Source organism: Lepus europaeus, chromosome 10, assembly GCF_033115175.1.
Source record: "Lepus europaeus isolate LE1 chromosome 10, mLepTim1.pri, whole genome shotgun sequence".
Classification (NCBI taxonomy): Eukaryota; Metazoa; Chordata; class Mammalia; order Lagomorpha; family Leporidae; genus Lepus; species Lepus europaeus.
Genome location: NC_084836.1, coordinates 30,711,866 through 30,728,331, shown reverse-complemented (window position 1 = coordinate 30,728,331; position 16,466 = coordinate 30,711,866). Strand labels below are relative to the sequence as shown.

At 37.4% G+C, this 16,466-nt stretch overlaps 1 pseudogene; it reads right to left on the bottom strand.

Moving 5' to 3' along the window:
- LOC133768005 (serine/arginine-rich splicing factor 6-like) overlaps positions 1-7,092 on the bottom strand; it is a 114,632-nt pseudogene extending 107,540 nt beyond the window's left edge.
- Between the last annotated feature and the right edge of the window lie 9,374 nt (positions 7,093-16,466).

The following is a 16,466-nucleotide window of genomic DNA, read 5'->3' as shown; positions in this document are numbered from 1 at the left end:
TCACAGCTTGGCCAGTACTCGCTAGGTTAATGGGTTCACAGGTAGAGAAGCTGCAGAAACCCAGAAGGGAGGCTCTCTATTTTTACTTTCTCTTGCCTTTGTCTTCTGTCATTTGCTGCTACTTCCCCCTTGCCACCACCCTCACTTCTGTTCCATTTTTCTTGTCTTCATCTTATTTCTGATTTTACTTTGTTTTTTTTTTCTTTTCTTTCACAAAATTTATTCCAATATCTACAAACATGTACTTTTGGGAAATATATTTAAATATATTTAAATACAAGCCATATTTTCTAAAACTTTTAAACAAAACATAATTGGCATTTAAAATTTTAGCTATTGCAAATCCTTGTAATAATTTCTTAACAATATTTTCACGTAAAATATAATATCAAAATTGTGATTAACTAGAGTTAATATAGAAGATAAAACTCTTACAATGCAAAATGCAATAAGATAACCAAACATTCAAGGAGAAACCTTGCAGGAAGTTAGTAGATTGTCAGAATTTTATAGCATGTACTTTAGAATATACAGGTGAAAATTATTGGGTTATCAAATGGCATTTTTTAAACTTTTATTTAGTAAATATAAATTTCCAAAGTACAGCTTATGAATTACAATGGCTTTTTCCCCCCCATAACTTCCCTCCCACCTGCAACCCTCCCATCTCCCGCTCCCTCTCCCATTCCATTCACATCAAGATTCATTTTCAATTATCTTTATATACAGAAGATCAATTTAGTATATATTAAGTAAAGATTTCAACAGTTTGCAAGAGTGTCAATTTGTTAAGTCAACAACAGGAGTTACTGTGCACTTATTCCTCTTGTAGGATCTCTGTCCTTAATGTGTTGTTCAATGTGAATTAATGCTATAACTAATACTCAAACAGTATTTTACACTTTATGTTCTGTGTGGGTACAAACTGTTGAAATCTGATTTTACTTTGAACCTTGGCCCTGTCTTGATTTATGCTTGCTTTAGTCCCTGCCCCAGGCTCATGGTAGAGGAGTGGTGCTTTGTTTTGAGAGGAACTCAGTCCAAGACTTTGTCAAGTTGCCTAACCTTTGGTAATCCACTTACCATCTTATAGCCTGTTTGCCTACATTAAGATGAAGGTGACAATGCCTATTATGCCAGGTTTGGTTAAGCAAACTCTTAGAGGATGTTAGTATGCAGAATCATTAGGGGAGGCACACTTATGAAAACCAGGGGAACAAAATCAGAATTGGGTGAAGGAAAATCCAAACTTGGGTTAGTCCTATGCTATTCTGAAAAGCCTAGACCTCTGTACCCCTGCTTCTGTCATTGGATGTGAGCCATTCTGGGAAGGATGCAGCGGACATGATGCTTGAAGAGGTGACTAGCTAGAGAATTTTTGCTCCTGGCACTCCCAGCAGCAGGGTAAAAAAGGTCATTCTTGAAGGGATCTAGGTAGCATAGTTCTGTGTGTTTCTTACCTGTCAAATAGAGTATTGTTAAGAGAAATTTCCGTTAACTGTAAAGCGTATTCCAATGTTAATTAATTTTTTTTTTTTTGACAGGCAGAGTTACACAGTGAGAGAGAGACAGAGAGAAAGGTCTTCCTTTTTGCCGTTGGTTCACCCTCCAATGGCCGCTGCGGCAGGTGTACCACGCTGATCCGAAGGCAGGAGCCAGGTGCTTCTCCTGGTCTCCCATGCGGGTGCAGGGCCCAAGGACTTGGGCCATCCTCCACTGCCTTCCCGGGCCATAGCAGAGAGCTGGCCTGGAAGAGGGGCAACCGGGGTAGGATCCGGTGCCCCAACCGGGACTAGAACCCGGTGTGCCGGTGCCGCAAGGTGGAAGATTAGCCTGTTAAGCCACGGCGCCGGCCCAATGTTAATTAATTTTATAAACAGTGCCACAAACATCAAGCCATCCATGATGGCTACTGATAGAACCCAAAATATTGAACTTGAATTTTTTTTTCTTTAATGTATATGATTTCTTCTAGACTCTTAGCAGTGGTCCTTGATCAACCATAAAGATTAGTTTACAGTTCACATAGAAATATATACTGGATGATAACTGAGCAGGACTGCGGAAAAATCAATCTTTTCTGCCATAAATTTATCCCTTGGCATCTTAACACCATAAATAAATAGCAAAATATTTATGGAAGCTATTAAGCTAATTGCTAATTGCTAAATAAAAACATTGACATAACTTCTGTAACAAAATTTATGTATTTTTAGTACTTCTTGAAGAACAGAATTAAAAATACTTTTCAGTAAAAGCACTCTCCTGGAATAATACAATAAGTCATACAAAAACCAAGCCTCAGGTTAAAAAAACAAATGAAGAGGAATTCTCTTTGATATGTTTTATTATCAATTGGAGAGCCCAAAATAAGTCATACGTAATGGAATTTCATTGTATGGCAGTGGAATTTCCCCCAGAGTTTTATTAAAAGCTGGTGAAGTCAATGGCCTATCCAAGGTCTGAGTCAGCATTTTAAATAAATACACTGATTTCTGAGCTCAACAAGGGAAAAATGTTCTTTTGAGTGCATTTCCAATTTAAAACAATATTTTTATTCCATTGCCTTTAAATTATTCAGTAGAACCTAACTCTTTTCATTGGTTATGTTTAAATTTGCATTTATTCAACGATTCGAGGAGCTTGCTTGTTGACTGACCACAGAAGGTGATTAAATTAGTAGTCCATAAGTTAATAGGTGGTGCATTGGCTGTTGCTGCCAAGCTTAGTATAAATCATAATGATGATCATTTTGCATTTGTGTCTTACATTTTCCAAGGAAAAAAAATCATATGCTCCTTAAGTGCCTTTTAAAGAATGCTATATATTCAAATCAAAGTAGAGAATCAGGAAATTAATCTACAAAATACATTTTCTCACTTCTCTTCAGAAATTCTGTAGGAATAATGAAAAAATTCTTTAATCTTATCACTAAAGGTGTGACTTTGGGACCAAAACTAGCATCGTCTGGTGGCTTGTTAGAAATGCAAGCTATTGGCCGGCGCCATGGCTCAATAGACTAATCCTTCGCCTAGCGGCGCCGGCACACCGGGTTCTAGTCCCGGTTGGGGCGCCGGATTTTGTCCCGGTTGCCCCTCTTCCAGGCCAGCTCTCTGCTCTGGCCCGGGAGTGCAGTGGAGGATGGCCCAAGTCCTTGGGCCCTGCACCCCATGGGAGACCAAAGCACCTGGCTCCTGCCATCGGATCAGCGTGGTGCGCTGGCTGCAGCGTGCCGGCTGCGGTGGCCATTGGAGGGTGAACCAATGGCAAAGGAAGACCTTTCTCTCTGTCTCTCTCACTGTCCACTCTGCCTGTCCAAAAAAAAAAAAAAAAAAAAAAAAGAAAGAAAGAAAAGAAAAGAAATGCAAGCTATTGAGTGCCTCTTCACATCTGCTGAACTGGAATCTGCCCTTTAACAACATCCTTAGGTTTTTTGCATGCACATTAAACTTTGAGAAACAAAACCCAGCAAATCTTTTTCTCCAGCAAATGAAAGTCAAAATCTCATTTTTTTCTTAAATTATTCAAATAGTTACATACTTACTGCTACAATTAAATAATGTACCAGCATAAAGTATTATGAGACATAAAACTCAATACAAAAATGTGTGTTGCTGAATTTAATTTGGGGAGTTAAAAGTATAGATAGAGTTAGGAAGCTTCCCTTTGAATAAAAATATTTTAGCTATCCAGTTGCAAAACATGATTAATAAGCAATTTTAACTTGCATATCTTTCATATTTTCCATCAGAATGGCTTTCTAGGTTGTTAAATGGAGAATTCAGGAAGCAAGCAGAGAAAACAATTCCTATCAAACAACGTTATTTGGCCACTGTTTGTTTAGAATCATGACTTTATGAACTATTTTCTCATTTCTTTGCATTAGTGAAATTTTGAAGCAGTGATTTCTCCCACTCACTTGATTTCCAGCAGGTAGCATAAGAGGATTTGCAATCCTGTTCAGTTCATGATTCTCATATTATTGACTTTACTCTGCAGAGATGAAATAGGGCCTCAAATGCAGTGGATGTTAAGGGTAAAGCCCTTCTTATGTCATTTAGAGATTGTTTTTAGATTAAGGATCATTTGACCTTGAGTTACAGTGGTTGCTTTATTATCTGATCGTGGTGCCTCCAATAAGAGGTTGTCCAATGCTTTCAGCACATTACCTGCCTATGTCATTCTAAAGCTTCTTGCTTCAGAAGATCTCTCAGCAGGGTTAGAGCAAGGTAAAGAGCTTAAATAAGCAAGCTATATTTATCAGCAATAAACAGCAGTCCCTGGAAATGTTCTACCCAGCAAATTAATCTATAAAGCAATGGCTCTAAATGCATGATAGAACTGATTTTATGTTTAAAAATCATTAGTATTATATTGAGCAGATAATACCCTATTGCTGATAAGAATAGAGACTTCTGTAGCTGTCCCATTGCAGTCTCTATAAACAGGTCAGAAAAGATGATGGTATTTTCACACTGTTATAATTTAGCTAGACTAGAACTCCACATGGTACATTCTAAAGTGGGAAAACCTATAACAGCATAGACAAAATTATATAGATCCAGTTTCCTATGATTAGAAACTAAAATAAGTAAAGTTAGTGACATTGAGAGGTTTTTTTAAGAGTTCAGGTGGCTCGAGTTAAAGATAATTCCAACCTGAAACACTGAATGATGTAATCAAGGAGACCAAAATTGATGGCAGATAATAAGGAGATAATAATGAATAGACTCGAACCTGGAGAATCAGTATTCTTTACAGTTATGTTGATAGCAGAGCAATATTTAGATTGTACCTTAGCAGTTAACTCTAGAATTTGGGTTGCTACAACGAAAGGGCTTCACTTTTTTTTTTTTTTTTTTTGTAGCCCTCTCCATACCTCATTGCAACCTTGTTTTCTAACACAGTGTCACGGGGGATTATTATATATTGTTAATGAGGATGATCTTTTAAGAATATTTTAGGAAATGATGGCCATAACATGGCCTGCAATAGAGACCTAATAACAGATGTAACAAACTTCCTACTGAGCTCTGTGATAAACTTAAGGCAGAATCAGAGCTTTGACTGTGCCTCTGAAGAGTTTGTTCACAGATCACAGCAGATCCTCTCTCTCTCTCAAAAAGATTTGAGAAATGCTTGCAGTTCTTGCAAAAATACATGAGCCAAACGCAAATCAAAGAAACATCTAGGTATTCTATTTTCTTAGACACTGATAGGAAATGGGGGTATTATAATAGAGAACAGTTGCCTGTGTTACATAAATAGAAAATGTTTTGTGTTTTTTTTGGTCACCATTCAAAGATAATATTTTTAGATATTTTCCATACCACCAAACAGCTTCTATCTCAACAGCAGTGTATGGTAATGGACTTAGACAATAGGGTTCAAATTATTATAATAAAGTTATACCAGATTCATCTGGGCTATAAAAGTCAAGATATAAAAATAGACTGGTCTTAATGTGTGACTCACCCTCAGGAGGACATGTGCTTTTCCAGTAGCAGTAATGGGTCTGACCGGATCCATTTCTACACTCTTGCCCAGCAGCCGTCCCTCGTGGCATTTGTGTGCATTGGGGATTTGCAACAAGTGGAATTTGACTGCTTTCAAAACAGAACTTGAGGGAGGAAAGAAGTTATGAGGCCTATTTATATAAGTACGGAATGACTGATGACATTACTACAATGAAGGAGAATCATAAATACATTAAAATACAGAGAACACGAGTGACCATTACTAAGGTAACAACTCTGATACAATATATAATAGCCATTACAGAACTTTGGAAACCAAGTATATGGCTTGTCTGACAACCACGTATTATTGGTTATAAAAGTTAATCAAGTGTGAAAACTAGTCCAGATGACGTGAGTTTGCATGAGGAAGACAGAAAGGAATAGGGAATCTTCCACAAATTCTGGCAGGAAATGGGGAGCAAAACATTGAAAGAGGCAAATGTTCCTCTTTGTACTGTTAGAATCATGGGTAGAAAAGGAGTTTCATAAAAATCAGAGAAAATTGTTGTCAATACTGTTAAAGTCCAGCTTGAACCTAAAAGCATTTACAGATAATCTATTTATAGACCAACTACCAGTTAGTGCAAATACAATTAGAATTAGGTTCAGTGTAGGCCATTATGAAGTGACCTTCTTTATTATTTTTAAAGATTGATTGATTGATTTGAAAGAGTTACAAAGGGAGACGGAGAGACACAGAGAGAGCTCTTCCATCTGCTGGTTCATTCCCCAATTGATTCCAAAGGCCAAGGTCAGGCCAGGCTGAGGCCAGATCTTCCAGATCTCCCATGTGGGTGATAGGGGCCCATGCCCTTGGGCCATCTTCTGCTGCTTTTCCCAGGTACATTAGCATGAAGCTAGATAGGAAGTGGAGCAGCCAGAACTCAAACTGGCACCCATATGGGATGCCGGCACTGCAGCTTTATGTGCCAGGCCACATCACTGGCCCCTGAAGTGAAGTTCTAATAAAACTTCCACTGATACTTACAACATCTGTGGTAAAGATTCCTCACTGGAAATCAAAGATTTGTGGTCCCCTTCCTTAATCGTTAGGATATGTCTGCACAGTCTGGAGCTATATCTAGGTAGAACCACTTGCTATAGAATATATCTTAGTCCACTAGGTCTGCTGTAACAGAATACTGTAGATTGGGTGGTTTATAAACAACAGAAATTTCTCACAATTCTGGAGGCTGGGAAATCCAAGATCAAGGTGCAGGCAGATTCTGTGTCTGGTAAAGGACTACTTTCTGATTCATCTCTTCACATGGTAGAAGAGGTGAGGGAGCTCTTTGGGGTCTCTTTTATAAAGGCACTAATCTCATTCATGAGGGTACCATCCTTAGGACCTACTAATCTCCCCTAATATTCTCACATTAGATATATAAACTTAAACATATTTTTAGGTAGGGGTATGTACATGTAGTCCATTGAAGAAAGCAAGCAGAAGAAATGGTTTCTTTTTTCTACCAGTGATCATCTTCACTTTCTCTTTAACCTACCAATGGATACAAGTAGGAAATTCCAAGGCACCAGAAAATAGCATGGCCACTGAATGGGCGGATTCCTGCATCTTGAGTCTCTGCCTGGTAGGCAACGCCTCTAACCCTTGTGTTGAACTATTGCATGAACCAGAAAATCACTGCTACAGTGTTAACCCTCTAGCACTTTCAACTTTATTACAACACAAATTATATCAGTAGAGTATATATTTTTTAAAACTATTTTATTTATTTATTTGAGAGATAGAGTTACAGACAGTGAGAAGGAGAGAGAGAAAGGTCTTCCATCCACTGGTTCATTCCACAGATGACTGTTACAGAGCTGAGCTAATCCGAAGCCAGGAGGCGGGAGCTTCTTCCTGGTCTCCCATGTGGGTGCAGGGGCCCAAGAGCTTGGACCATCTTCTACTAGTTTCCCAGGCCATAGCAGAGAGCTGGATCAGAAGAGGAGCCGCTGGGACTAGAACTGGCACCTATATGGGAGGATTAATTTACTGTGCCAAAGTGCTGGCCCCCAGTAAATCTTTTTAAATGTATTGATTTTTGTTTGAATTCAAGATTGGGGATGGAATTTCTTGGGATTTCTAGTAGAGCAAAAACATCCTGGTGTATTTTGAAATGAATTTGTTTAACTCCTAAAGAATCCACCTGTATTTTTGTGTAATACTCCTTTCTACAATAATGTGGCTCATTTGTTCACATTTTTTTCAACAAACCTCATCCTTCACTGAAGTAACTTATGGAGGCTCTAAACCTCTGCTTCAGAGTGGTGGATTTGACCTCTTGACTGATTTTATTAGTTCCTCATTTTCAAATTTTAAGTAAATCCACAAGCAAAAAGGATGTTCATCTCCTTAAATTGTGTTCTATTAGAAATCCTTGCAGTTCCGTATCCTTGATAGAAGTTATGCCAGTAAGCTCCTGTGGGATTTCTTTGGATGTTTCCTGACCATCTGTGTGTGTGTGTGTGTGTGTGTGTGGTCATCTTCAGTTCCTCCCTTTATGTGTTGCTCTTCCCTATTTCCCCCTCCAAAATGTGTAGGAATTGCTTTCCATTTGAGTTTCAATGTGACACAATTGTGCTATAATTTATATACTTTACTCATTTGGTAGGTGCTTATCATGATTTTCTCCATGTGAAGAATATGTTGATTTTTCAGCTGTGGGAGTATTTAGACTGTCTAAAATGTTCAGATGTCTCTTCAGTTTGAATTTTCCTTTTTTAAACTGGCAAATTATGCAGGTTGATTGCTCTGGGAAAGGCACTCTTGAAATAGGTTAAAGGCAAGATGGTATTGGAATTAGCAAGATTTGAATAGTATTCTCTAAATGCATGTAGACTCCTTGGTGGAAACAACTGAATGAGAAACCTACTTTCTTGGCCTAGCCAGTGAGGCAGGAATGTCTCTGTAATGTGAATCAATGCTTTCAAGCCGGAGGATGTATTTGTCTAGTAATGTATTCTTAGAGCAAATGTTTTTATTTCTAGATTATAAAATAATGGATGCTTAGTAAAAAAAGTGGTAAAAAACCAGAAAAAAGTGTAACAGAACAGAAAATACAAAAAAATACAATTAGAGGTTCCATTTACATTTTCGTGAACCTTTCTTGCTGTATGTATAAGTTTTTACTTTTTAGTTTGTTTTAATTATTTTATATTTTAGAAAAATATGCAATAACATTTTTAAACAAAGTATATGCAAAAAAAGAAAGTCTCCCTTCCTTTTGCTCATCCCTGCTACCCTGTCCAGAGTAAATACTGTTTCTAACTTAAAGTGTTAATTTATAGGGCTATCTTTTGCATGTAGGCATTGATATGTTTGTTCTATATATATATATGTATATATATTTAAATGTACCATAAAGCATGTATAAAATATACATATATTCGGTGTAAATATATGGACATATACCCATATATATTATATATGTTCATAGTATATACATAACATGTGATGTTTTTGTACTTAATATTATATGAACAGTACTTTATTGTGTTATGAAAAATGCTTAAAGCATAGTTCATCATAGTTGTTTTATAATTCATTAAATTATATGAATATATATTATATAAGTATATAATTAAATTTTAATATAAGTATACACTATATGTATATATACTTAATATATATAAATATTATATAATAGCATATATTATATACTTATATATAAGTATATAATATTAATATAAGCATATAATATATATTCATATAATTTAATGAATTTAAATTCATAAATTTTAATTTAAATTTAATTCATATAATTTAATGAATATATATTATATAATACATAATAAATATTATATAATATATAATTATATATGTAATATATAATTATATATAATATAAATAATTATGTATAGGTATTCATATATTATATAAGTATATAATATATATTCATATATTATTTAAGTATATAATATGTATTCATGTATAAGTATATAATATATCTATATTATATGGTATTTTGATACTATAATTTTAAAATTTAATCAATACTTCTATATATGTCTTTGCATTTTTGATTATGCCCTAATACATTAAAATGGGTACATCAAAGGATATAGATTGTTTCATGACCCTTGATATATTTTCCCTGTATTTTAGTAAATATATCCCTGAAATAATACATATATCTCTAATATTTCTTGATTTTACAAATCTAAAAGTCACAATGAGAAAGGTAATCCCTTCTTATCCTTCCTTTTGAGAGTCCATAACTCAAAAGTTACATGAATCAGAAATGTTGTGAAATAGTGGTTCCCAATATTTCTGCACATTGCAATCACTTGGGGGTGATTAAAAAATACTGGTATTCAATTCCAACCCCTCAGATATGCTGATCTAATTGCGATGGGTGTGTTTTGGTCACTGGGCTTTAAGAAGTTCCCTAGATGACTCTAATGTGCAGCAGTGTTTGGACACCACTGTCATAGAGAATTCAGCTGTTGGAAGATAACCAGACACATGTGGCCAAGAGGTCAAATGAAGGTCACTGGATAGATTTCTATGCTTGTTATAAGAAAAAGTGTTTCTTCTGGTAGTGAAAACAGTGCTGATAGTATTTAGCACTATTAATCACCTTGACTCTCAAATAAAATAAATCCAACTAGAAAAATAGGATCAACCTAGCCTAATACTGTAATACTCTCAAGCATCAGATTTGTAAAAGCATCTTTCCCCAGTGACTGCTGGAGTGTTTGGAAAAAAGCCTCCCCTTTTTGCAAATTGATTTTTGTCTTGGCTGCAGTGTTTGCTTGTTTAAGCATTAATGACTTGATTTGGAAAGAAATAGCTTCCTGTATGGCATGGATTAAGTAGAGTCATCTTGACTCCTGCCAGAAATTGTGTACAAATGCTAGCATGTAAACAGTGCAACCCGTGACATATTTTTTACACTCAGACAGGCAAGGTGACACACATGGCTTAAGGGCTAAAAGAAACATGAGAGCTGTAATGCAGAGTTACAGTCGGAAGCACTAAATTTCCCTTGGGACCACAAGGAAAGCTTCCTGTTCTTTGTAGATTGGCCTATTATTGGAATACATTTGCCCACAGTTAATCCTCAAAGTAATTAAATGGAAGGAAGCGGTGAAATCACCAAGAAAAAAGTAACTGCTGCATCTGAGGGAGTCAGGCATGGCAAAATTCTCATTATTGTTAGTTAGGCATGAACATTAGTTAAGGAGTCATATTTCACTTAACCTAGGCATCTGCTAGTTAATGTCCAGCATCTGTTGAAAAATGGAATTAAGAATAATGCTCACTTTCCATGAACTTTTAAATGACCTATCAAATATATACATGTATTTATAAACTTTTTTTAAAAAGTAATGTGGAGTTGTAAGACATTTCTGTTGTAAGAACTGGAATTGTTGGGCACATGTTATTTTCTCAATTTCGTATGTGGTAGAATTATTTATTCGTACCATGTTGAGCATGGAACTCAGATTCTAGCACCTCTTTGGTAAATGTTAGTTTTACTATGTTCCATTTTTAGTGCGTTCAGGAAACCTGGTTGTTAATCTTGCTATTTTCATATTGCTTAATCTTCAGCAAGTTGCTTGACCTTTTGGAATATCATTAAAGTAAACAAATTGGGCTGTATGATTTTTAGGTTCCTTCTGGATCTAAAAAAGTAGAAAAACACATCCAGAAAGCACATGGAACTCCACTAAAATTCAAGATACTATTAAAAAAATATGAGGGGAAAATAGAGGATGTGTCATAGAGTGTCATACACATATCTATGACTTTCATACATATCTTTGACTTTACAAGATTATATGTTGTTCAAGAACTCAGTGTCATGGGCAGAAATCCAAAGCAATGTGAACTAGAATATTCTAAAGATATCCATTTTTCTATGCTTCTCTGCATTTTTCCAATGATTTCATGCATTGAAATTGCATTACATTTTCAGGATTTAATGCATTTAAATGAGTTAGTTCTAAACAGCTACCAAAAACTGTCCTTTTAAAGTAATAGTCTATATTTATAAATAATTTTAAGACAGATGCATACAATTAGATAGTGAGTCTTGTCTTGGTGGCAAGAATAAAATAAAATGCCTACTCTCTGGAGACAGAGTGAGTGCATTAGCTTTTTAAGGCAATCTGTGTATTCTTAGGAACTTTTGTCTTTTAATACTCTGAAAAAAACTAGAATGGTTCTCTCAGTACAAAATGATTAGACTGTCCCATGCTGGCTTGGTCATTTTGGTTGAATTAGCTGTCAAGATAAGTTGTGGCATACTTGCTTTAGCCATGGTGATTGGTGAGATGTTGGTGGGCAGAATGATTTAATTGACTAGACTAATGTTAGCTTTGTATGTATATATTTAATTTTTATAAACTTTAAAGATGTTTTATATTGTGCACCAGAGACACAAAGATCTGGGCTCCCAAATACTTGTTCTTTAGTAACTAATAGTAAAGAAGTGGATTAATGAACAGAAAGAGATATTAACACTCTAACCATAGTATGCTTTTATATTCTAGAATTAAAAGCAAATTGCTGTGGGACAGTAGAGGAAAAAGACATTCATTTTGCTATAAGTTACTAGATATAGGGTAAGGTTGTGGATAACTACAAAGAAGATATATTTAAACTGAACCTTGATATTATATCATCATTTCTAACGACCAATGATATACAAAGCTATGGCCTGGTGTCAAGGTTCATGGCATGACTGAGAAATGGGGAGTAGTTCAGAGGCCTGGACCATAGATGGGATTGATGGGTGTGGTAAGTAGTGGAGTGTGTGATATGGAAAAGGATTTTGGAATTAGATTCTGAAGGATCATGACTTTGTTGGTTGGGAAATTCTTGAAACAAGACAAAGGGAGAGGGTGTGTTGAGCACTATTTGCCATCTTAAGTACTACATAAAAAAAGGAGATCAGACCAGAATTGGCTGATTTTCAAGCACAGGTAAAAAGGCAAAGGAGGAAGAGCAGCGATCTTACAGTAATTGGGAAAGTTGAGTCATTTTGTATCTCACATAGTAACTGACAAAACTAAGAGTTTGAGCAGCAGAGGTCCAGTAAGACTTGGCATTTCAATAAGAAACTCGGACTTATACTAACATTCTGCCTAAGGACATTCTTATTTCTGTAGTCTCAAGGTAGCTTCCACTAATGTGTAACAAATTATGTAAAAGCAAGGTGCTGAGGAAATGCACAGATGCAAAGGAATATGCTGGCTGGATGATTACATGGAAGAAACACTGTTGGGTTACTAGTATCGAGAACTGACTGGAAGCAAATAGATCAGAAGTCATCTAATGTTGGGTAGAAATTGTGATTCCCAACAAAAACCTGTGAGATTGACATACAAATAGAAAGTCTTTGATTTTTTCAAACTTTAATACAAGTTTAGTGTTCAAAGTTTGCCCAAGCAGAAATGTCCTACCAAAACTGTGAAGTCCTCAGAGAGGTATTTCCAAAACCCCATTTCCTATGTAGCCATGGGGAATAATGAAGAAGAAAGGCCCTTCCAGGGAGGGTGGAGCAAGGGTCAGTGGACAAGAGAGTCCTTCTCAGAGAAGAGAATAGGTCTGATCTGGGACATTCCTCCAGTGCAGTGTAAGGGGAAATTCCGCTGACTCAGCAGAATTTCAGAATCGCTATAGACTGATGAATAATGGGTGTCTTCCAAACTTTCCCTAAATGCCAGTTTTTATCGCAATATTCCTCTTCCTGTTCTGCCACTCAGAGCATGTAAATTACTGCTCTGTGAAACCTCTCTCAGACCCACAGGAAAGGACTGCATGTGCGTAAGGATCTTAGTTGAGCTAGACTTGCTGGGTTGCCATTTCTGGGGAGAGAGTTAATGCCTGGAAAAAAGAGTGACCAGAAGGATGGACAGTTGCAGAGACTATGTTTACTGAAGCCCATTTTCTTTCCTTCTTAGGTACGTAGACTATTTCCTAAGGCATGCTTGCAGTTAGATGTGGCCATATAATTGAATTCAAGACAGTACAATGAGGGCAAAAGTATTGTATTTCACTTTTGATTTTTTTTTTTGACAGATGAGTTAGACAGTGAGAGAGGGAGATGGAGAGAAAGGTCCTCCCTCCACTGGTTTACCCCCTAAACGGCCGCCATGGCGGAGCTATGCCGATCCAAAGCCAGGAGCCAGGTGCCCCCCCCACCCCGGTCTCCCACGTGGGTGCAGGCACCCAAGCACCGGGGCCATCCTCCACTGCCCTCCCAGGCCACAGCAGAGAGCTGGACCGTAAGAGGAGCAACCAGGACCCGAACCCGGCATCCATATGGGATGCTGGTGCCACAGGCACAGGATCAGCCAAGTGAGCCATGGCACCGGCCCCTCACTTTTGATTCTTAACAGTTGCCCACCATCTTCTCCTCCCCATCTCTTCTTCATTGCCTCCTTCCTCCATTTGCTGGCTCAATAAAAGGGAGTCTGAGAACTCAGGGAAAATGGAGATGGAAAGTGAAAGAGATCTGGGTCCCTAAATGATAAACTATGTTGAACAACAACCTGAAAAAGCCAATCAGCAACTAATAAGATTTAGGAAAAAAAAAAGAGTCTCTATTATGTTAAGCCATTAAGATTTTAATGTTTGTTTTTTTTTATGATAATAGAAGATACTTGACTAGTACATAGATCTTTGATCTCAGGTTCAATGAACCAGGAAAGCAATTCACAAGCCAGAGTAAAGTGCTGTATAACCTATAGTTAATTCTGTGGACTGGCCTATGGTGGCTGCATTCAGCTGATGAGTAGGCTGCTGTTTAGGCTAAGCTGTAATGGGTGACTTGATTTTCTCCATTCACTTTGCCTTTCACTTTCAAAGAGGCTAGATCTGGGCTTTCAGAGCTTGGTGGTCTCAGGTTTCCAAGAATGCAAGAGAAAGCTGTAGAGACTCTTGAAACCTTGCTTAAAAGTAGTGTAACGTTATGTCTGTGGCATTTACTGGCCAAAGGAGATCAAACACAGCACAGATCCAATGGTCAGGAAAATAGACTTCTTTTTGATGAGAGGTGATTCAAAGAATTTGAAACTTTAAAAACAATCTTTGACAAGTTCCTGCAAAAGTGTTTGAAATATTCTCAGGGCTCCATGAATGCGTGAATGAAAGCATGAATGGAGAGAGTGGGTTGGAGTCCTGAATACTAAGGATAAATTATTGGCACAGCTGTTATTAAGAATGGGAAAGGGAACCAATCATGGGTAAGTAAAAGAATCACTGAGCAACACTGATGGTCCAGCTGAGCTTGGAAATCATAAATTTGTTTTGGAGCCAATTTTCTCCAACCGCATTTGGTAACTTGGGAGCAGTCCCACAGAAACAGATGGTTGGGTTGATCCAGGTTAGGGACTGGGACTCTGCAAACCAGTGACAATGGAAGGTTGGGGCTGCCCAGCTTGGTTCTGTGCCTCCTCAGCTCTCTGCTCACTCAGGAGCTCCGCACTAGCCCTCTAAAGATTATTTTGTACCTTAAATGTCCTTGCTCAGGTTCATCCACTGTCTAATATCACATGTGCACATTGGTTTCCAAGTAATTCAGTTGAGGCTGAATGAGTTAAGCCCAAGTAAAGCACAGATACACATGCACACACAATGAGGAATTCCATTTGCATTCCTTAGAAGGTGTAAAGAGGACCCTATTTTGAATTCTTTTTCCATTTCATTTGCCATTCTCCTAACTACTGCTGGAGCATCCTGTTTCCCACCCACCACTCCCTTCTGTCACTAAAGATGACTTAGCCCATTCATATTCTTCTAACTAGTTTTCGAAAGCCCTTGACTGAATAGATTAACTTTTTTTTTCCACCCTGATTCATTAGACCCCTCTCTCCAATTAGCATCATGAAATCTAAAAAAGGATCTATCAGACTCAAGTTTATCTCCAAAGGCATAATTGAGGGTAAAAAGGGGGAATGAGAGGAGACCTTGAGCTGCCAGAGTTCTTTTAAGCAACTGAATGCTAAAAATGGTGACTCATTCTATCTTAGCATTTTTCTACATTTCGTTTGTCAGACTAATTCTACTTTCTTTCATTGTACTTGATAGTTTGGGCCCATCCTTACTTTCTTGGTTTTCCTTGTCCAGGAAGAGTTACTGATTTCTCTCTTACATGACTCACAGCCAATTTCTGTTTTGTATAGCATTCCTAGACTCAGTCAAATCCCTGTCTCATTCCAACTTCCTACTTTTTGAATCGGCATCCTCCTGGAGGGGAAAGAAGGAAGCCAAAGAATCAAGACTCTGGTGCATGGGTGTGAGACACTGGAGCAGAATCAGTCAAGGTATTGAAAGTATAGATCATTTTTCAGTGTTGGCAGTGGAGTTGGCTAGGGAGATGGTTGGAGACTACCAGAAGGGAAAATCTATAGATCAAGTACTTTAGATGTCCTCCAAGAATGTTGGAGGATGAACTAGATTTTGGTAGGTGATGGATGGAGTGGGTAAGAGCAATTTTAGTGGACAGGGAGTTGGGGATTTCAAAGAAACACCAAAATATGGATTGGAGCATGGAACCATGCCCCGTGCTGTGGGGAAGCAGGAAGATTACTTTGCCTCCTTGTTATGAGGGTGCAGCACCCTCCCATTGCCACGGGAGGGTTAGAGGAAAATGATAGACTCTGCAAAATGTTCAATCGAGGTAATGTCAGTGTTCTGAATAAAACATTTCCCACTACATTTCTAAGTTTCCACTGCAGAAACCCAACTGTGAGAGTCCACTGGTGATGCACTATCTCCAAGGGCAGTCCTGGGACTTTCAGTTTGTACTCCCCGGCTGTAGATTTCAGGATAACAATAAAGGACACATCATCTTCAGAAGAGTGACCTTGTCAGCTGTTTTGAGACTCCAAAGTGAATCTCTAAGTGTAATTCTTAACTCATTCCTTTATCAAATACTTATTGACCATAAACAGACTAGGTGCTGGGAAACAGGATGAATAAAATAATATTCC